The 9,197-nt window shown below is 30.3% G+C and overlaps 1 protein-coding gene across 1 annotated transcript in view; it reads right to left on the minus strand.

The window, feature by feature from the left end:
* LOC139425946 (uncharacterized) overlaps positions 1 to 8,655 on the minus strand; it is a 97,702-nt gene extending 89,047 nt beyond the window's left edge. Inside the window, exon 1 of the mRNA XM_071182883.1 lies at positions 8,255 to 8,655. The gene's annotated coding sequence lies outside the window, so the exon portion shown is untranslated. The remainder of the gene's footprint in view (positions 1 to 8,254) is intronic.
* Between the last annotated feature and the right edge of the window lie 542 nt (positions 8,656 to 9,197).

The raw sequence follows: 9,197 nt of genomic DNA on the forward strand, positions 1-9,197 counted from the left end.
CATCATAAGAATTTTTTCATCATAAAATTAGAACAACTCAATAACAATACAAGAATATTTATATTAAAGCACAAAGATATTTTTAGAATCCTTGTAGAGGATTAAGTAAAACTGACCTTCTCGGATCAATATACGAGACAACTTCATGACATAAGCATGACCAAGCATTTTCAGAACTCTATCTCCTAACGACTATGGTAAGATTGCCACGCACTTTTGGCCCTACTCAGATGACGTGAACAGTAATTGTGCTGGTACCCCTCTCTCCAAACTTCTACAGAACCAACGAGAAGACATTCAGCCATGACAGATTTAACCTGCACATTGTTGCGTGTACACGCCACTTGTTTTGTAGACAGTCAGGATCGAACTAAATATCTGCAGCTCTCCAACCGAATGCGAGATAGACGTCTTAACAGACTGCACCACTGGAGTGCCCTATATCAGACAACATTTAGTGCAATTAACACTAAACATACCAACACTTAAGATATACCTCTATTTCTACCATAACAATCTAGACTATACATTGATGTTTTAAGAAAATCTTTAAGATGGCAATTTAAAGGTAAAAAAAAAAACATCTCACAAATATATGAAAACCGTACATATAAGTACCGGTGCTAAACTGCAGCCTCATCTTTAATGTGGATTATAATACACAAAAAATAGTTCAGGAAAACATTGATAAAGAGTGTTAAGAATTAAACAAAACATAAAACCTAATCAGTAAAAAAAAATTGAATATATTATAGTATAAGTATATATACTTTAAATTTTATTGAAGCGAAATAAAACTTACATTTTTATTATCGGTATTTTTTTCGCAAATGCTAAGATTTTATACTATGTAAAAAAAGGAAAAATAAAATAAGAACAAATTTTAATTAAAAAGCGATGAAAAGGCTTTGTGAACATAAATAATATAGTTATATACCAGGTTTGTAGCTTTATTCACGTAAAGCTGCAAGACAGTTATTTAAAGTTGTTAGAATCTTATAAGTTTTTTACACCATGTTATTAAATTAATATCCAACAAATAATTCAAATTAAAGTTATTAAGGCATTTATTTAAGCGAAAAACACTAATTATATGACATTAAACAGCCTCACTAAGAATTTTTTTTTTCAAGAGTACTTTGATATCCGACTTTTTAAATAAACTAATACTTTTTATCACAGATTTTCCGGATCATTAAAATTTAGGAAGGGTAATTATGTGTGTCATTAGTTTGGAATTGCTCGTCATTTAATTTTATGAAATGAATATTTTTTTTAAAAAAAATTACGCTTTGATGGTGAAAAGGAACTACAGTTAAAATAAAAACAAATTAGTTTCAAAATTTGCGATCTAAAACAGGCATTTATATCTTTCAATTAATATTTGTTTCATTTTAAGAATATAATGCTTCGCCATGACAACTTTCAGCGTAGGGTTTTAAAATCCTTAGCATATGTGTATAGTCAATTAACCAGGAAATGGCACTTGGCTCCGCCTTCATCACGTGGTATGCGATAATACTATTTCCTATTTTTGGGAGAAGGATGTGAATAATCCTGCAAACTGTGAATAATCTCGCAAACTTTATGGGCATTTTTTTAACATTAAATGTTTCATAAATTTGATGATATTTCTCTGTTTTGACTGAATAGTTTGTCCTTTTTGAGACATTTTGCTGAGAAAGCAGTTCGTAAATTTAATATATATTTAAGTAGCTAGAGAAATGAAAGATGTAATAAGCAGATGATAAATCAAAGTAAGTGACTGAAAAATAATTCACTCTTTCTGTTCGGCGTGCATTAATGGTTGTCTCAATTTCAAGCGCGGAGATGCTTCACCTCTTTCTCCTTCCCTGAAAAGAACTCTGCAGCCGAGGAGGTGGAGCTAAGTGCCAACTCCTGGTGAACGAACTATAGTCTAAGAAACAGAAATTTATGGAATTATTACTAACAGACATCTCGCAACTTCTATCGGCTACTTCGGGAAATTAAGCAAATATTTGAAGTTTCAATTCTGCCTTCTTCGGTAGTAATTTGTTAGAACTTTCTTTCAATTCAATTGGTAAAATAGGGGGAAAATAACAAAAATATATAGAAATTGTAAGAAAGACGTATAAAAATATTTTTTAATGAGAAATTATCACAACTTGATGAATCCTTATCAAGATCACACATTAAAAAATGTAAACACTTCCCATCAACTTTAATTTTTAGAATAAATGGAACGGCAATTTTATTAATGCCTATTTTTCATAGCAATTCAACTTGGATCATTATTAGAGGTCCCTCGTTACTTTAATATTTCAAAAGTAATAGTTTAATAGTAGTTAATATTTGACATTAAGTTAAAAATATAGCTTTCATAAGAGGTTAGGTAAACGTGGAATTATGTAAATACTTTTGCGCACATGTCACTCTATATACATTAAAAAAACGTATTTATATGTAAAATGTTTAAGCCACAAAATTGTTTTTTTAAAGCTTCCCCCAAAATACTTTCATATCGTTCGTAAATTGTATAAATATCCAATTTTCGTGATATCTAATAGAAAATTTCCAATTAAGCTTCTAAAATATTAAATAAAACAGAAAAATATAATAAGCTATTTAACAAGAAAAGCTACAAGTGACAATTAGTTAAAATATGTTTTGATGACTTTTATTTATATAAGATCTAATTTATTTACAAAACGACGAAAAATGGAAAAAAAATTAAAACAAATCGAATTTCATCTCCCTCTTCATAATATCTTTGCAAACAGATTGCAATTTGTGCGAACTCTCTAAGAAAGTTATTACAGAATTTTTTTATAGATTATGTTTGAACGTGCCGTAAAATTACGGGCAGATAATCTTAAAGCATGAAAAAAAAAATATTTTACCCGTAAGTACTTTAAAGGAATGAAAGTGAAAAAAGTGTGAAGAGATTGATTCAAAGTTTTGTGAGTCGTAAAATCTTTCCGATTCCTGGTGTGGAAGGGTGCCAGATTCAGAATAAAATCTTCCGAGTTGAGTTTCCTCACCCTTGAAAATCCCATTTATTCCATCCTTGCATAATGCATGGCGTCCGGTATTTCCTGAATAAGAGTTTTGAGGTTTTTCGAGTCAGTGACCTTACTCAAAAGATATTTCTCGAATGCACTCTCAAATTTGATTTTCTTGTTGGAAAAAAAAATAGATTGTGTTTCAAAGTAAGTAACTGGAAGATAGTTTCTTTTAAAATTGTTTTAGTCAAAATATTCATAAAAAGAAATGCAAATAATATTGAGAAGAATAGAAACAAAATATTGAGAAGAATAGAAAAATATTGAGAAGAATAGAAACAAAAAAAATATTGAGAAGAATAGAAACAACGTGATGATGATGATCGGCAAAGAGAAGTCATTTTTGAACTCAAATTCATTCAAAGAAGAGCTATTTATCTAATAATCAGGGGGGGGGGGATTCGAAGAAAATTTTGCAAGCGTCGGCGTTGGTTCGATTCTGTTAGTTAAAAGTTTGTTAAAAATTTGCATTTCTTTTTATGGAAATAAATAAGATAGATACTTATAATTATATAATTAGAAATCATTACTCGAACGAATATTTTGAAAATTATTGCTTTTCACAAACTGAGTAACATTTTAACGTTTAACCGAACTATTGAAGATAACGTAGAAAATCATTGAAGTCATCGAACAATTTTATTTTTATTATAAAATCGACGTTGATCAGTCAACTCAATTTGAGTTTATGGCTAATAATGTCAAACTCCAAAGCGTTGTAATTTTGAACCCAAGGGAACTCCTTAATCAAGTATTGAGAGAAATTTGCCTTCAGGGAAGACTTTTTATGGAACTAACCCGCATTTGCATTGCATCTAGACAAAATCCACGAAAACCTCCCGCGGTCAGCCTAATGACAAGGGGATTTTAACCAATGATCCGTCAACCGCTGAGGATATTTTACGTCAGCTCTGTTTTCGGTGAGAGCCAGGTGTGGAACTGGTATCGACAAGCTATCGCTGGGGTTCGAACCCAGATCACCTCATTAGGAGGCGAATTACTAATAAGCAATCTTTTAATTTATCTATTCTGAAACCTAATTTATTTAGTTAAAATAATTAAATACATCAGTGATATAAAAAATAATCAGAATTGTTGTGCATCTCAAAAATGAACTTAAAATGTTGTCTCTGATATTCATACATCCGAGTACAGATACAGATTACATTTTATTTCATAATCGTCGTTGAACAGCAGACCCAATTTTTGAGTTTACGACTATTAATGTTCAACTCTATAGCCTTGTCATTTTGAACCTAATCCAGAAGACAAGGGAACTCCTGGATCAAGTATAGGGAGAAATTTGTTTTCTTGGATGACTTTTTGATGGAACTAATCCAGATTCGCGTTACATGGAGAGGAAAACCTCGAGAACCTCCCACAGTTAATCTGACTGTTAGGGGACTCTAACCCATGATCCGTTTACCACTGAGGATATTTTGCGTCATTACTGTGGTCGATGCAAACCAGGTGCGAATTCGTATCGACAAGCCATCATAGGAATCGAACCCGCTTCACCTCATCTGAAGACACCTCTCCAGAGCGGCCCACATTACCTAAAATGTTGATAACTAAGGAACATATTAAATGGCTTTTATTGTAATCCACAGAATATTTATTAGATGAGTACAGAACAGCCGAACCAAGAATATTATAATAGTTAACTTGTTAACATGTAACTTTCAATAGAGTCTCATCTTTAGAGCACTCTGCAAATTCACTAAAAATGATAACAAGGGAAACGTACGAAATAAATAAAACTGAATCAGCCTGTTAGGAAGTGGAGATAACTGACACGAAAATGCATAGGTGATTTAATTTGTTGGTAAAAGAAATCAAAGAAACGAAAGGACAAAAACACAATTTATTATTTCTTATCCATTTTATGCACAAAAAAAAACTCAATTTTATTAAATGCTAATTTTAAATTTTATTGAAAAATTGTTTTCGAAATAACTAAGGAATTAAAATTATCTTAAAAATCAAATTTCTAAATAAATCCTATTAGTATAAGGATTTTAGGATATTTTTCTCATACGTACAATTTATATATTTCGAAAAACATACAAAAAAAAAGAACTTAAAATGGTTTGGATAAAATGTTTTTCAATCCCATATAATTATGTGTACGATAATTATGTGTACGAAAAATATGCAGTAAAGTGTGTACTTGAAATTATTATAATAGCATAATTATATCAGAAGTGGACAAATAATGCAAAAAGAAGTTAAGACATTATATAAGCACTATAAACTAATTGTAGTAAAGAAATGATCAATAAGCAATTTCTTCTATCATTTAAAAAGATGCATTTCCTAAATATTTTTTACTCATTAAAAATAATGGATAGTAATTATGCGCACCATTGGTTTGTAATGAGGCATTATTCAATTTTGGGATATTTTGTTCCTCTATGAAAAAAGAGCCCATAAATCTTTTTATTGATTTTTTTTTATCATACACATTCCCATTTTCAAATTCAATAACAAAAATATAGATTTTTCTGTTTTGAACATTGAGAAACTGTTTTTCAACAGTAAAAAAAAATATGTATAAACACCAGAATGCTTAATGATAAGTTTTTAATCTGTATACAATATGAGTCATTACGCCGTTGCTTAACTTATTATTTTTGCAATAAACAGTTTAAATACTATATCAGAAAAAAATTATTCTGTAATGAAATTTAAATGGAAAGATTACTTGATTATATCCTTAATAAATGGCAGTTTTAAATAAAATATGAGCAAAAAATTTTTAAAAAAAAGTATAGAGATTTACAGTTTTAATATACAAAGGTAGGTATTTTATTAACGTTGCACTAGAGCTGCATAATAGGCTATTGGCGACGTTCTGGTAAACATCCGGATAATACAAAGACATGCCATCGCAATTTTGATCCTCTGCAGAGAAGAAAGCTCCCCTGCTTTGGTAACCCGACGACCTGCACGCGAAGTCGAGCACTTGACTGTCGAACAGTTTAACGAGGACCGATACCGCACACCCTCGGTGCCTATGTACGCTTATCTAAGTGGTCACCCACCCGCTCACTGACCACAGTCAGTGATGCTTGACTTCGGTGTTCTACTGGGAGCCATGTCTTTAAGATCAGTCCACTGAAGGACTTAAGATATAAAAGTTTTTAGAATAACTGACAAGGAAAACTAGTGAAGTGTGACTCGCCAATTTTTAAATATACTAGTGGGATGTATGCCTTATGAGGAATAATTTTAGGGGGCAACATTAGTTTCGGCCCTTAGAAGGTACTGTAAGAGATAAAAGATAATTAAATATATAGAAAAATCGGTATTTTATTACTTCAATGCAGACTATTAGTTATTGTAATTGTCTTATACTCCCTAGTTTCCCTTGTGAGTAAAAGATTTTTAGAAAAAGCAGTTTAGTACTTTGATGCATATCCCAAGGAGGTTACGTACAAAACCGCACTTATTGTTTTAGCACAAAGTAGATTAAAGTAAATACTTTCAACTTCTTTGTAACAATTTTTCAAGTATTTAAATATTTTTGTGTGTTTTAATGAAATTTGTCTACAACGCATTGCAATTTTCTTTCTTGTGAATTACAGGATAATCCAAGTTATGCAGCGTGTATAAATGTACTTTTTTTTAAAAATAATTTAATGTCCTAAAAATTCAATGAAAAAAGTTAATATAGCCCTAATTTATGTTCTAATAGAAAAGTGTATTACACAAGTAGTCAATATTTCGTGCATGTATTGATAGAATTCAAAATTAGCTAACGTTATTGTTAAGGCATTTTGAGAATCGCCCTTAAAGAGAATTTTCCCCTCCCCCCCCCGAAAAAAAAATTTTTTTTAATTAATTTATGCTATGTTTAAAGTTTACGAACAAATAATACAAAACTCGGACGAAATAAGAATCCATTATTTTGAAATCTGCTTCAACTTTTTCGAATAATTTAAACGCAACGTCAAACTAAAAAAGTTAAGAAGTGCGAATAATTAAAAATATATGCAAATATCATATGAAATTAAAAAATAAATAAAAATATCAGATTCTTCATAAAACGTAAAGGAAACGAATAGTTCTAGCATTAGACGGATTTTTCTTGATTTTCCCAGAATCTCATTAATATGTAAATGAATTAAAACTTTCTTTGCTTATATCAGTTTCAAAATATAAAAAAAAGTCAGATTATATAGATATAAACTATACTTGTATGCCATATCAAACTTTCATTTGAATTGAAAAATAATGAAATTATTTTTTTTGTTTAACAAGGAAAATTAAATATTTTCATTTAATTAATAGTAAATAAATTAAAATATGCAAGATGCAAGTTTCATGGATATTTTTCTTCTGATAATGTATTCAAGTTGAAAAACACAATTTTGTTTCCTTCTGAGGTTTGCTATGAAAAAATTTCTATCCTTAATTATTAATTTGTTTGAAAAATATTTTTATTTTAATAATAATTTAAAAATTTTCAATTCATTTAGCAATAATATTTTTAATTTTCTCATAATTTAATTTGATATTCTAAAGTTGAAATAAAGTTAAGAATGAAGACTATTCAATTAATATTGCGTAAAATTTTTAAATATTTACATTGAAGAGAAAATATATATATATATTCTTATTATTTTTATTAATATAACTCAAAAAGAATAGGATTGTGTTAACAAATTTTAAGTATTTCTGAGCTTAATAAATTATTTAGTAACGAAAGCTCTGAAATTAATTTCTCATCATCTTGAAAATGTTAGTACTTATGAAATCTCAACACAAATATAAGAAACCACTCATCGAGTTTATTATGAAATAAAATAGAACTAGTAATAGTAAACTAATCATCCCATTTATGATTAACGCAAACAGTCATTTGATATTCAACAGCATAGAATTTTCGCACATTTGTCAAGTTACGGTAAGTCAAATAACTTACACTTACCTTTAAGTAACAAACATCATTTCGAGAAAAACTGAAACAAATATATTTAAGACCACGCATATGTGCTTAAATTTCACATTGAAATTTTGTCTACCATAATGCTGGATTGGTCTACATATAAAACGATTAAATAAAAATAAAATTAGCGAAGCATTAACTATTAAATAAAGATCAAATAATAAATTATTAAGTTCGATATTGCATCATCATATATCTCTGAACACCAGCGTTATTTTACACGTTAACATATACAGTAGTAATAAAGTTTAGAATTTACCCATCAGCAACATTCAACTTCTTTTACAAAATTCGAGGTTTCCTTCCATCAGAAAATCAGAGAATGAAGGAAAATTTAATGCAAAAACAGCTTAACGCGTTATGCCCAAAATCACTTTGAGGAAAATTTAAATTTCACTTAATTGCTTTATTGAAATTACATACATTTGCAAGCTTGTGGTGCTCAATTTAGGTTTATAAACCTTTGTCAAGTAGAAAGACAGAGAGAACAATTCAGCGAAGGACATCACGAAGAAATTTGTTGTTGTTGTTAATTTACGTCGCACTATAGCTGCACAATGGGCTATTGGCGACGGTCTGGGAAACATCCCGGAGGATGATCCGAAGACATGCCATCACAATTTTGATCCTCTGCGGAGGGGATGGCACCCCCGCTTCGGTAGCCCGACGACCTGCAGGCGAAGTCGAGCACTTTACTGTAGAACAGTTTAACGAGGACCCATACCGCACACCCTCGGTCCCTACGCAGACTGATCCAAGTGGTCACCCACCCGCACACTAACCGTAGCCAGTGATGTTTGACTTCGGTGATCTGCTGGGAACCATGTCTTAACGATCAGTTCACTGCGGGACTCACGAAGAAATACATCCAGGCTTACGGTGGGATTCGAACCCGCTACCTCCACGCTTCAGGCTTTCATGCTTATCGCAAGTAGTAGTAATATAGTACTTTATTTACGTCGCACTAGAGCTGCTTAATTCTAGAAAGACTGAAACTTAGTATATACCTATATTGCTCAAAAGCAGCAAAATGATTGGATTGTGAAAGAATAACTGATTTGTAAAAAAATTTGTTTAAAATTAATTTTTAATATTTTTCATATTATTTACAATTATATAGCAAGTTATAAGTAAATATAAACAATAAAGAAAATTATATGCTGTACAAAAAGTCATAAAATTGTGACATTATATGCGTCATT

Source organism: Parasteatoda tepidariorum, chromosome 6, assembly GCF_043381705.1.
Source record: "Parasteatoda tepidariorum isolate YZ-2023 chromosome 6, CAS_Ptep_4.0, whole genome shotgun sequence".
In the NCBI taxonomy this organism is placed as follows: Eukaryota; Metazoa; Arthropoda; class Arachnida; order Araneae; family Theridiidae; genus Parasteatoda; species Parasteatoda tepidariorum.